The sequence below is a fragment of the Vanessa cardui genome, chromosome W (genome assembly GCF_905220365.1).
Source record: "Vanessa cardui chromosome W, ilVanCard2.1, whole genome shotgun sequence".
Lineage (NCBI taxonomy): Eukaryota > Metazoa > Arthropoda > Insecta > Lepidoptera > Nymphalidae > Vanessa > Vanessa cardui.
Window position 1 is genome coordinate 3,947,909 of NC_061153.1, and position 13,924 is coordinate 3,961,832.

The 13,924-nt window shown below is 49.3% G+C and overlaps 1 long non-coding RNA gene across 1 annotated transcript; it reads right to left on the reverse strand.

Annotated features, from left to right (window-relative positions):
• Positions 1-1,202: 1,202 nt before the first annotated feature.
• Positions 1,203-2,767, reverse strand: LOC124542755. The gene is made up of 3 exons (XR_006967378.1): positions 2,559-2,767; positions 2,362-2,478; positions 1,203-1,963 (listed from the first exon to the last, which is right to left on the reverse strand). It is a non-coding gene; the product is annotated as an uncharacterized LOC124542755 (long non-coding RNA).
• Positions 2,768-13,924: the final 11,157 nt, after the last annotated feature.

A 13,924-nucleotide genomic window follows, 5' to 3' on the forward strand; every position in this document is an offset into this window, starting at 1 on the left:
CTGTGGGTATTTGACTTAGTTGCGCCTATTAAAATGATTTATATTAAGGAAGATCAGTACCCCTGGATAACGTATAAGTATATATATAATAATAACATAATTATTGATGGATCGTCGGAATGAGGCACACGTTAAGGCAAAAAGGTCTGGGTCGGAAACAAGTAAAAATTATTATAAAGACTTAAAATCGCAGGTCACTCAAGCAATTTATCGAGAGAAGTCGGCTTATTTTAATTTCCATATAAACTCAAATATCAAAAACTCAATTATACTTTGGAGTCACTTAAAAAAGCATGTTAACATAAAACAAAGGCATAATAATATTATACCAGAAGAACTTAATGATCCGAATACGATAAATAACCATTTTTTGAACATTCCTGGTAGCAACTACGTTTCTCCGTCGACAATCGATTATTATGAGATGCATAAATATGGCTCAGCTATTTTCACGTTGGTTACTGTCGATGAATTAGAGGTCTTAAAAACGGTACACTCTTTAAAGTCAAATGCTATGGGTATAGACAGTATCTCATTGGATATGCTCCTACTGACTTTACCGACTACGCTGGCACATATCACTACAGTTATAAATAAATCTATTACAAGAAACACATTTCCGACCTTGTGGCAGACGGCTCTAGTGAGACCTATACCCAAGAAAGACAACGTTAGTGAATTTAAGGATCTTCGACCAATAAGCATATTACCTTGTATTTCAAAGATATTGGAGAGAATTGTGTGTAACCAGTTAACAGGATTCTTAGAGGCTCACAATATCTTACCCACAAGACAGTCCGAGTTTCGAAAACATCACAGCACTACTACCGCGTTATTGGATGTGATTGACAATGTGTTATGTGCACAGGATAGGGGTGAGGGTACGATTCTTGTTTTGTTAGATTTCTCGCGTGTCTTTGACACAATAAATAGGACTTTATTTTTAGCAAAACTGAGATATTACGGGTTCAGCTGTAACGCAATTAAATGGTTTTCTAGTTATTTAGGAAATCGTAAACAAATTGTAGAGGTAATAAATGAGGATGGCTCAAGGGCTCTCTCTGATTGTTGTTCCGTTCACAGAGGCGTCCCCCAAGGATCAATATTAGGGCCTATTATCTTTGCGCTTTACTGTGCGGATATAGTTGAAAATATAAAACATTGTAATTATCATATTTATGCTGATGATATACAAATATCTTTCAAAAATTCAGAAGCAAATATGGCTATACGAAATTTAAATGATGATCTTAAACGTATTTCAGAATGGTCAGATTGTCATAATCTCATTTTAAATCCGATAAAAACCAAATATATAATTTTAGGAACAAAAAAACATGTCAATTTAATTAATGACCTAAATCCATTCTTGCATATCAAAGGAGAAAGAATAGACCGAGTCACGGAAGCACGAAGTTTGGGCTTGTTGATCGACGAGCAATTAACATTCGAAAAGCACACTATAAATACAGCTCGCAATTGCTTTTACAGGTTAAAAGTCTTATATCAGATCCGGGACGTGCTAAGTAAAGATATGCGTATAAAATTATGCGACACTTTAGTGCTTTCGAAGTTTAATTATGCTGATGCGGTCATCGGGCCTAGATTACTCACACGCACCAAAAATCTTATACAGCGGGTACAAAATGCATGTATAAGGTACTGTTTCAAAATACCGCCTCGCGCACATGTTTCCCCTTACCTCAACAACGCCCGAATAGCGAGGATGGAATACCGTAGGCAACTGCACTTTGCAACCTTGTTGTTTGGTGTAATTAAAAATAAAACGCCTATATATCTATATAATAAACTGAGCTGGGCCAATGAAAGTAATAGAAGTTACCAAACGAGAGCTTCATCTTATATGCTGAATGTGCCGTCACACCGCACAGCAGCATTCCGCGGCAGTTTTCGGTACGCAGCAACGAGGTGTTGGAACAACATCCCCCCTCCGCTTCGGATCCTAAAGACCATAAAAACATTTAATATTAAATACAAAAAATATTTATTTAATCTACAGTTAGAATCGGAATAATAAATATGTATTCGTATTTGTGTATATGTATAATTATATATATGGTTGTATGTGTTTCTATGTATATATGTTTATATTAGTTATATATAAGTATTACATATACATAATCTTAAAAAATTGGCTTCGTTCTCGAGTTACATAACTATGGCGTGACATCGGCTTAATTACCTTGTAATTTTTTTTAATTTATTTTTTTACTTGTATTTTTTTTTTCAATAACCAAATAGATCTTCGATTATATATTAATATAGTACTAAAATATAACATACATTAATATTTAATTTTCTTTACCTAGGTATATAAATATTAATTATATTTCATCTTACCTTAATGGTATGGCTCCGCTGCTTGCATGGTGTTGTTCCAACTACTATACGTTAGTTATGCTGAGAAAACTGCCGCTAATAATGAGGTTTTATTATTTGATTTTATCGTTGGGTAGTCTAGAAATCAAAGAAAGTATCTCATTAGTTATTTTAATATAAGCTCACATACTTTATTATTATATGTAATATATTTATACCTTAAACTCTTACGTCCACCGAGTACTTTTCTTTTTGTGTCCACTGAATTCACTATAATTATAATACAATTAAAATGCACGCGTCACGCGACCACCGGCGCGCGGCGCACGTGGCATTGTAATAACATTCCCAGTGATCCTATTTCTCCATAACTGGTTTTGCTTTATACAAAATATAAATATATTTGCGTGTAGTTTTATTGAATGAATAAATTATTATTTAATGTATGCAATTTATCTTATAAATAAATTATATGTGTAATGTCTATTGTCTTTATTTTAAATTTTAGTATTTGTATTTTAATTGGGTCACCGCCCGTCAGTAGGTATATAAAAAAAAGGGTACCATTGAAAATCAGCATTAGGTGTCCACACCTTTGAATTGCTGAATGGTATACCTGTTTGGGACACGTCACGTATATTGTAGTTGTTCTTTTTCTTTACATTTGTTTTTGTATCGTTACTTTTTTTTTTATTGTTCATTTTATTTCTTTTTTTTTTGTGTAAATGATAATTTATTAGTACTTAATTATTATTATATATTTTTTTTATTATTATTTTTACTTTTTATTTTGTACCAAGTGTCATGTTGTCCCAAATAAAAGTTTTCTTTCTTTCTTCTTTTCTTTCATATTACATCTCCTTGTCTCACTCCCCTCCGCAATGGAATTGCCTCCGTGGTCTGATCCTGTACTCGAACTGACATGGTGGCGTTTCTATACAAACACTTTAGCACTTCGATATACCGATAGTCAATGTGACATCGTTGTAGAGCCTGCAGCACTGCCCACGTCTCGATTGAACCAAAGGCCTTCTCATAGTCCACAAACGCTAAGCATAGTGGCAAATTGTACTCTTCGGTCTTCTGTACAATTTGCCGCAGCGTGAAAATGTGAGTTTGAGTTTGAGTTTGAGACGATTCGTAATAACTCTCGAAAACAGCTTGTAAACATGGCTCAGGAGCGAGATAGGCCTATAGTTCTTAAGAAGAGCATTATGGCCTTTCTTAAAGAACAGGATCACCATGCTTCTTTACCATACCTCTGGCGTGATACCCTCAAACAGGACAGTATTAAAGAGCTTCTGAAGGACTTCAAGTACCGGTGTTCCACCCGCTTTCAGAAGCTCCGATGTAATTCCGCCCTCGCCCGGCGCCTTGTTGTTTTTAAGCTGTTCAAGGGCCATCCTAATCTCGCACAGGATGATATCCGGGATATCTTCGGTATAGTGTCGGGTGGGTTTCGCTCTAGTGTCTTCGGCTGAGCTTTTAACAGGTTTGGCGACCGAGGTGTACAGCTGTTCATAGAACCTTTCGATCTCCCTCAGTAACTCTGGCTTCGTGGACGCTACACTGCCATCCTCTCTCTTAAGCTTAGTCAGCTGGCTTTGCCCAATAGACAGGTCCCTGGCGAAAACTTTGGAGCCTTTGTTCCGCTCAATCGTATCTTTAATGTAATTAGTATTAAAGATTCGAAGATCTCGCTGTAAGGACCGGCAAATCCGTCTATTGAGCTGCCTATATGACTTCGCATCATCTGAGGACTGCAGCGTCATCAAGCGCCGTTCAGTCATGAGGTTCTTAGTTTGATCGCTTAGTTTTTGAGGTCTATCTTTACGGCGTGACCTAAAAAACTTAGACCCTACCGAGTGGACAGTTTCCTCCAACCTGTTATTGATATCGTCCACTCCAGGCCAGCAAAACGATTTGTGAGCTCGAGTTGGAAGCTTTCGGGGTTTTGGATATGGGCCGCTGTTGGTCGGAGCGTAGACTTCATTAGGCGAGACCTTTCGAGTTTGATGTTTATGTTCAATGTGCCTCTAACCATTCGGTGATCACTTCCGGTTTTCACCCTGTGAATCACGGAGACATAATTGAAAATTTGTCTTTTTGTGGCCATAATGAATTCTGTCTCATTTTTGGTTCGGCCGTCGGGGCTCATCCAGGTCCATTTCCTATGAGGCGGCTTCCGAAAAAAGGATTTCATCATATAGAGTTGCTTCTTCTCCAGGAAGTCGGCCAGCCCCTCGTGTTCCGATCTCCATATCCAAATTGCCCCACACCCAGCTCATTTCCGTTTTTCTCGCCTATTTTGGCGTTAAAGTCCCCCATAACGATGGTGAAGTGCGATTTAGAATTATTTATGGCTTTTGAGATATCCTCATACATAACTTCTACTTCATCATCTACGTGTGTCGATGTCGGTGCGTAAACCTGTATGACACTCAGCAAATATCTTTTAGATATTCTGAGTATCAGGAACGCAACCCTGTTTGACACTCTCTCGATGGAAACGATATTATTAGTGAGGGACTTGTGGACGATGATCCCGACACCACCTTGGGACTGTTGGTCGTCCTCCCGGTAGAAGAACAAGTTTCCGGCCTTGAGGGTTATCATGTCCTCCCCCTCTCTTCGAACCTCAGATAATCCTATGATGTCTCAGTGCAACTTGTTTATTTCTTCTTCCAGCTCAGCGAGCTTCACGTCGGTTGTCCGTGTTACCATCTGCCAGGGTCGTCTGATGGAGGAACGTCTCCCGCGGATTCTTAGCACCCCCGTCTCCAGTGCTCGGCCGGCGCCCGTCAGCAACACCAGATTTGCAACTGGTGACGCCGGGAACTTGGGGCCTTGGTCTTTATGTGGATTCATTAGGAGGATAGGATCTTAACCCGCCGCGCTGATCCAATGCGTGTAGGCGGGTCGCCAGAGCCTCGTCTGTTGATCAGCAGGGTGTACCACGAGCAGGTGAGGTTGGCTTGGGCACAGAAGGTGTTAGAAGTACATTTTTGAAAATTTTTTGCGTAAACGTTCGCCTAAAATTCCCAAAAAAATACACTCGGCTTGTTTCGGCACCCCGGACCCTCTGTAGCTTTTAATTTTTTATTTCACTCGTATTTTTCTGTTTTTCATCTGTTTTTTACCGTTTTTTGACCTTACCATCCACATTTGTTGACTTACCTTTTTCCGTTGTTCGGCGCGATTGTGGGGCCCTCTGTCCTGCATCCGTCGACACCCCAAACTCCGGGATCGGCCTCTCCGTTCCGGAGATATTTGCTGAAAACATAAAATTTGCGGTAGCCCACCCACCCTGTTATATATATATACTAGGCAGGGAGGGTAAAAATAAGACTCTGAGGATCAGAAAAGATACCTTAGAGCCACCCTCAGCCACGTACTTCCTGAGGGAAGCTGCTTTATTGGGCTGCTAAATAGAAGATAGATGGACTCCGACATGGAGACAGCATCGGACGCCTCGGTCCGGTTTGACGACAACGTCGATTCCGACTCAGGCTCCGATACGGCGAGATCCGCTGCCGACCGCCGCGGCAAGAAAGCAAAGAACGAGCAAGCCATGCAAAGGGCTGAGCTGAAAGAGAAGGAGGAGGAGGCGAGGGAGCTCGCCTTCGAGATGTCGATCCGCAGCCGGGCGTTTAAAAAGACTCCAGCTGCGGCGTCGGAACCGGTTCCAGTGGTCGAAGAGCCGACCCCCCTCATAACGGACCCAGCACTCCTCAGTGCTGAGGAGCTCCGCGCGGAGGCGGCCCGAAATGCGGCCCAGATTAGAGAGGTCGCACTTAAATCCTCCAACCTGAAAGGAGGATTTATTGAGAAGTTGAAGGATGCAGCGGCCTCTCTAGAGGGGAGGCTCTGGCGTCCCGGTCTGAGACAGACGAGTCTCGTAAGCTCCGAGCGGACAACGGCCGCCTACGCAGGGAGGTGGAGAGCCTTAAGGCGAAATTGAAGGCCCACCGCCGTGAGTACGCGGAGATGCGTGCCACGGTGGCAGCGGCTCACGAGACCGGCATCGCCCCGCGAGACGCTCCTCCCACGATGGAGGAGTTGAAGGACTTCACCGCTGCGTCCATCGGCGCAGCGATGAAGACACAACTGGCGGGCTTAGAGAAGCGCCTACCTCCCGCCAGGGTGCAGCGACCTCCTCTTGCGCAAGATTCCCAGAGAAAACCAGTCTCTAACGCGGTGGCCCCCCCGGCCGAGGGACCCATAAACCAGGCCAGACCTAGGAAGGCGGCTCCAGCAACGACTAAAAACGCGCACACCGCTGGCCCGTCGAGCGCCCCGGTCGCACCGGCAGCGACGCAACCACCATCGAATCAGGAGCCGTCCTGGTCCACGATGGTGAAGAAGGGCAGGAAAGGGAACAAGTCTGCCCCCTCCACCGACACTCAGGGCGCCAAGGCGGCGCCGAAGACGCTCCAGGCGGCCAAGCCGAGACTGGCCACCCCTCGCTCGACTGCAGTCATTCTAACATTGCAGTCGGAAGCAGTAGGGAAGGGGGTCACCTACGCGCAGGTCCTGGAGAGAGCGGAACAAAAACGTCAAGCTCCAGGACCTCGGCATTAGCGGCGGCCTGAAGGTGCGACGTACGGCGACCGGGGCCAGGGCACTCGAGCTGCCGAGAGCTCAAGCGGAGCAGGCCGATAGGCTGGCGGCGAAGCTCCGCACCGCGCTTGACGGGGTCGCTAACGTGGTCCGGCCAGTCAGCAAGGCCGACCTGAAGGTGACAGGGCTCGACGACTCCGTCACCGCGGAGAAACTTGCCGCGGTGATCGCGCGCGCAGGTGACTGCTCCGCCTCTGCGCTGCGCGGTCTGCGCGGAGGCCGGGAAGCCCTCCGGGCACCTGATAGGGGCGCGCGACATTAACCCCCCCATCACGAAGGGTAAAGCGGTCCAAGGAACCAGGACCGTCCCGCGTGAGGAAAGCCGCCAGGCTACGGAGGGAGCTCAATCGACACAAGAATGCCAGGACAACTGAGCTTCCTCCAAACGAACGTCAACCACTCCGCTGGAGCGCAGAACCTTTTGCTGCAGTCCATGGCGGAGTGGCAGGTAGACCTGGCGGACTTCTCCCCAAACCGCAGCCTGGCTGAGTTCGAGACCTATCTCGGCTTAGTCAGAGCTGCGGTGGCCAGGCAGTCGCCGAAACCGATAGTGGATCTCGGCGACCTAAACGCGAAGTCTCGTGCCTGGGGCAACCCCGCCACGAATCCGCGAGGGAGGGCCGTCCAGGTGTGGGCCCTGCTCTCCGACCTGTCCCTTCTCAATAGGGGGCAGGTTCAGACCTGCGTGCGCCATCAGGGGGGTTCCGTGGTGGACGTCTCGTTCGCCACCCCTGTGGTAGCACGCAGAGTCGTCAATTGGAGAGTGGAGGAAGAGGTGGAGACTCTATCGGATCACCGATACATCCGATTCGAGATCTCCACCTCTCGCAGGCCGGCGGAACCCCAGAGGGTGCCGACTACGCTGCCGAGGTGGTCTCTCGGCCAGGTCGATAAAGAGCTGGAAAAGGAGGCCGCCATCGTGCAGCGGTGGGGTTCCGCAGGGAGGAGGGAGGCACGTCTACTGGTGGTCGCCCGAAATCGCTGACCTTTGGGCGACGTGCTGTCGGGCGCGGAGGGCCTACGTCCGCTGTCGAAGGCGCAACGGCCTCGACACGGACTTGGAGGGACAGATGCTGGACGCTTATCGCCAACTGAAAAAAGAGCTGAGGCTGGCGATAAGCAAGGCCAAGGAGAAGGCCAGGGAGGAGCTTCTGGCGGGTCTCAATCGAGACCCATGGGGGCGCCCGTACCGGAAACGCGGAAAGTTCCGCACACAAGGCGCCCCCGTCACCGAGACGATGACGATGGAACTCCTCCTGCGCCGGGTCGGGGAACTCTGTCCCCATCCAGGCGAGCACGTCCCTCCGCAGATGGCCTCCCGCTCCGTGATCGAAGACGCAGTGGCTCCACCACTGATCACGGAGCGGGAGATGGAGATGGCCCTCAGTCGTCTGAGGGCCAAGAACACGGCGCCGGGTCCGGACGGGGGGTTCCAGGGCGTGTTCTGTGCGACGCCCTGGAATTCCTAGGGGCAAGGCTTCGGGAGGTGTTCGACAAATGTCTGTGCAGCGGGCAGTATCCGTAGCCTTGGAAAGAAGGAAAACTGGGCCTGTTGCCGAAGGAAGGTCGGCCGCTAGATTCCCCTTCGGCATACAGGCCAATAGTGCTGCTGAACGAGACGGGAAAACTCTTCGAGAAGATCCTCGCAACCCGTCTCGTTCAGCACCTCGAGGAGGTCGGTCCGGGTCTTTCAGAGGCTCAGTTCGGGTTCAGGGCGGGCCGGTCGACGGTCGACGCCCTGGACGCCCTGAAGACTCGGACGATGGAAGCGTTGGCCCGAGGGCAGGTCGTCCTGGCGGTGTCGCTTGACGTGGCGAACGCCTTCAACAGTCTCCCTTTCGAGACGATAAGGGAGGCACTCCGATACCATGGGGTGCCGACCTATCTGAGGAGGCTGCTGGAGGCGTACCTCCAGGACAGGGAGGTCTTCTGGAAGGGGTCGATGGGAGGTTGGTCCGGCGTCGGGTAGGCTGCGGCGTTCCACAGGGGTCGGTTCTCGGCCCAATTCTGTAGAACGTCGGTTTCGATTGGCTCCTGCGAGCTCCCGTCCTTCCCGGGATGGGGGTGCTTTGCTACGCCGACGACACCCTCGTCACGGCGACTGGGCGGGACTTTCGGAAGGCGGCTCGCCTTGCCGAGGTCGGAACGGCTCTCACCGTGGACCGTAAGGGAATGCTGGGCCTGAAGGTCTCCATATCTAAAACGGAGGCCCTCCTTTTCCACGGTCCACGGAAGGGACCCCCACGAGGGGCGAGTATCACCGTCCGGGGGACGGTGATCAAGGTGCAGGCCCAGATGAAGTATTTGGGCCTCATCCTGGACGGTCGATGGAGCTTCGGGCATCATTTTGTGCATCTCGGCTCGAGGCTCATCAACGCCGCCGCCGCTCTCGGCCGCTTCCTTCCGAATGTGGGGGGGCCGGGATCGCTATGCCGGCGTCTGTACTCCGGCGTAGTGAGGTCGATGGCGCTGTACGGTGCCCCGATCTGGGTCGACGCCCTCACCGCTGACAATCGGGTCCTACTGCGGAAGCCGCAGAGGGTCATAGCGGTGAGAGGCATCAGAGGGTATCGTACGGTGTCGTGGACTGCGGCGACATTTCTCGCGGGCGATCCGCCCTGGGAACTCCAGGCGGAGGTGCTCCCGGAGGTGTACCGGTTCCGGATCGAGGCGAGGAACCGCGGCGACCGTCCAGGTTCGGCGGAGGTCGGGCGGATCAGGGCTCTAGCCCAGCAAGCCCTGATCGCCCGATGGCAGGAGGACCTGGGGTCACCCACGGCGGGCCTGGCGACAGTGGAGGCGATCCGTCCCCACTTGAGTCGCTGGGTCGCGAGGAAGAAGGGCACGCTCACCTTCAGGATGACGCAGGTGCTTACCGGGCACGGGTGCTTCGGTAAGTACCTGCATGGAATAGCGCGGCGGGAGGTGTCACCCTCCTGCCACGAGTGTGGTGCGCCAGTAGACACGGCGCACCACACCCTGAGTGAGTGTGCGGCGTAGGGGCCCCAGAGGCACTCCTTGGCGGTGTCTATGGGCGGAGACTTGTCGCTTTCGAGCATCGTCAACGAAATGCTCGGCAGCGAGACGTGTTGGTCGGAGATGTGCTCCTTCTGCGAAAGCGTGATGTCGCAGAAGGAAGCCACGGAGCGGGAGCGGGAAGAGGAAGCCGCTGCAGACCCGCTCCGCCGTAAACGACCGGGGAGGAGGAAAAAGCGCTACGCGCACCTTCTCCCCCCGCCTCAATAGGCGCCGCAGGGACCAGGGGGGCTCTCAGTACCCCGGGAATCCCCCCCTAGGTGTTATAGGCCTGCATAGGCAGGCTGACCGTCAGGGCGTCACGGTAGCATGCGTAAGCGATCCCGTGGCGCCCGCCGCCGGAGAGGGTACCGCTGGTTTTTTAGTGGGTAAACCCGGTGGACCTGGGAAACCGGGGAGTCCCACACATCCCCCCATCTTCCATCACGTGGGGGAAGCGCGTAAAGCGTTTTTCCAGCGATAAAAAAAAATGGGCCCAGAAGGTGTTGGTTGGGCCCCTTACACCCCATATTATAATATATAATAATATGCATGTCTAATTTCCATTACGTATTATATACCTTATTAATTATATTTCAATTATTAGATTAAAATAATTTCATGATCATGATTAACTTAAGTATATGTTTGCAAATGTTTTAATAAAAAATATTGTTTGTGATTACAGTTCCAAAGAAGAAATACAAGCTTTGATAGTATAAATACACCTGAGCTGCATTTTCCAGTGTGACGCTACATCTATCAATCTTAACTCCAAGAATCATTGTGAAAGTAAAATTTTATATATAGAAAACAAATACCTAATAATAACTATGACTATTATAACTACTTTTACTACCTCCGTGGTCGAGTGGTGTGTACACAGGTTTTCATGAGCACGCCACTCTGAGGTCCTGGGTTCGATTCCCAGCCGAGTCAATGTAGATTATCATTTGTTTTCTATGATGTCTTGGGTCTGGGTGTTTGTGGTACCGTCGTTACTTCTGATTTTCCATAACACAAGTGCTTCAGCTACTTACATTGGGATCAAAGTAATATATGTGATGTTGTCTCATATTTATTTATTTATCTATATTTATTTAACTATCATAATTTGTTATTACGTGTTCCGTTTGACGTCCGAAGTCCACTATGAGAGAGAGGTCATCGTTTTTCCTTGACTTGTCGTTAGATGTCGCTGCATTACCGTCACGTTACCGCGCCCTTAACGCCAGTAGTGGCCAAATCTGTAACTAACTAAAAGCACTAAGAAAGCCACCAATTTATAACCAATGAGTATAAAAAAGTTATCGAAACTGTAGACGAATGGACAAAAAAGATTAAGCACGTTGAATCATCAATTGATATGGTCATGGATCAAGTTAATAATTTTGACAAGGAAGTTTCAAAAATACATAATATCGAATTGGAGTTAAATGAAGTAAAGAATTCTATGAAAGATTTAAAAGATAGCCATTACGAGAATGAACAATGGGTTCGACGTTCAAATATCCAAATTAGTGGAGTTCCTCAAAAGAAAGGCGAAAACCTTATACAGTTAATAAAAGTGCTTGCTGATAAGTGCAATTTCCCTTTGAACGCGCTTACTGACATAGAATTTATCACAAGATTAGCGACTAAGTGTCTAAGTCTGTAGAGTAAGACTAGAGTCGAGATGGCCCAGTGGTAAGAACGCGCGCATCTTTTTTCAAGTGGTAGTGCCACACTGCATACCTCTCGGTTGCAGTCGAATGGGCCGGCACGCCCGGGGAAGTACCACTCTCTCACTTAAAATCGGCGTGAAGTGGTAGCTATGCTACCGCGTTTCGTCCGGTAAGTGAGAGTTCCGGAGGCCCGATCCCTCTCCCCCCAAAACATGGTTGTGCAGAATTTGGTGACATTACCCCAGGAGGGTACCATCAGCGACTGCGATGGAGAATCCCTCTCTGGGCATCCATGCTCAGGACGTACACCACCTGAGCAGGGATGCCCAGGTTGCCCTCCGAATTCTTGGGGCAATTTTGCGCTCGCCACTGTTCGGGGCAAGCGGAGCAGGCATCATAAGGCAACCCCTACCACACTCGCTGTGGACTTCTGCAACATAAGGGGACTCAACTCCAACTTGAATGCCGTTCACTTTCACCTTGAGACGGCGAAGCCGGCCTTGCTCTTTCTTACCGAGACCCAGATATCTTCTCCTGCCGATACGTCTTTTCTCTCTTACCCCGGGTACAAATTGGAGCATACTTTTGTGCCACGAGCTGGGGTGTGCGTTTACGTCAGAGATGATATCTGCTCTCGACGCCTCGGCAGCCTTGAAGGGCAGGACCTATCAATTATCTGGCTGCGCGTAGACTACGACGACCATCCGCGAATCTACACGTGCCTTTATAGGTCCCATAGCGGTAATGCCGAAACCGACCGACTGGTTGAGCACGTCCAATTGGCTACAGATTCCGTGTTGCAGCAGACTCCATCCGCAGAGATCATTATTCTGGGCAATTTCAATGCTCATCATACAGAGTGGCTTGGATCACGCACCACTGATCATGCGGGTAGATCTGTTCTCGACTTCGCTTTGGCTTATGATTTGACACAACTGGTCACCTCGCCAACGCGAATACCGGACGTGGAGGATCATACACCTTCCCTGTTGGACCTTCTGCTGACTTCGCATCCGGACGGCTATAAGATTGTCGTCGATCCCCCTCTGGGCTCGTCGGACCACTGTCTCGTCCGGAGTACAGTGCCAGTTACACGATACTCACGACCTCGTTTCGCGGGCTGTCGTCGCGTGTGGCACTACAAGTCAGCAGATTGGGATGGGATGCGGTCCTTCTTTGCATCTTACCCATGGGGGCGAGTTTGTTTCTCGATGGATGATCCGAGCGTTGTTGCTGACTCTGTCGCCGATGTGGTGCTTCAGGGTATGGAACTTTTCATTCCATATTCTGCGGTGCCCATTGGTGGCAAGTCCCAGCCCTGGTTTAGTCGCATCTGTAAGACGGCTTCACGCCGAAAATGGGAACGCTACCAAGACTGGGCTAACGCATCGGCGTCTCGTGATACAAACACCAGCACATTCAGAAAGGAATATAACTCTGCCTCCAGGTCCTTCAAAAACGTGATAGCTGAGGCGAAGTCGAAGTACATTGGCAGAATTGGCGAGAGACTGGTGCGCTTCCCATCAGGAACACGTGCGTTCTGGTCTCTCGCTAAGGCTGTCTTAGGGAATTTCTGTCAGCCTTCTTTTCCATCTTTGCACAGGGACGGTGAGTCATTGGCCCATACCGCGAAGGAGAAGGCCGATCTTTTAGGGTCTCTCTTCGCGTCGAACTCGACTCTGGATGACCAAGGAAAGTCACCTCCATCAATCCCGCGATGTGATACGACGATGCCGGAGGTTAAATTTCGGCAAAGTGCAGTTCGGAAAGCACTTCTTTCCTTGGACATTCACAAGTCGAGTGGACCCGATGGCATCCCTCCAATCGTGCTACGGACATGTGCTCCCGAGTTGGCACCGGTCTTAACGCGTCTTTTCCGGTAATCCTACGCATTAGGCGTCGTCCCGAACTCCTGGAAGACTGCTTTGGTGCATCCGATCCCTAAAAAAGGCAACCGCTCAGATCCGTCCAATTATATGAGGTGATGGCTATAGGCCATCACCTCCTTGCTCTCCAAGATAATGGAGTCCCTTATTAACTGCCAGCTCCTGCGGTACCTAGAGGAGAATCAGCTGATTAGTGACCGCCAGTACGGTTTCCGTCGGGGTCGCTCAGCCGGTGATCTTCTAGTTTACCTTACTCACAGGTGGGCTGAAGCAGTTGAGAGCAAGGGGGAGGCATTAGCAGCCAGCTTGGACATAGCGAAGGCCTTCGATCGTGTATGGCACAAAGCGCTTCTTTCGAAGCTTCCTTCTTATGGGCTTCCCGGGAAATTATGCAATTGG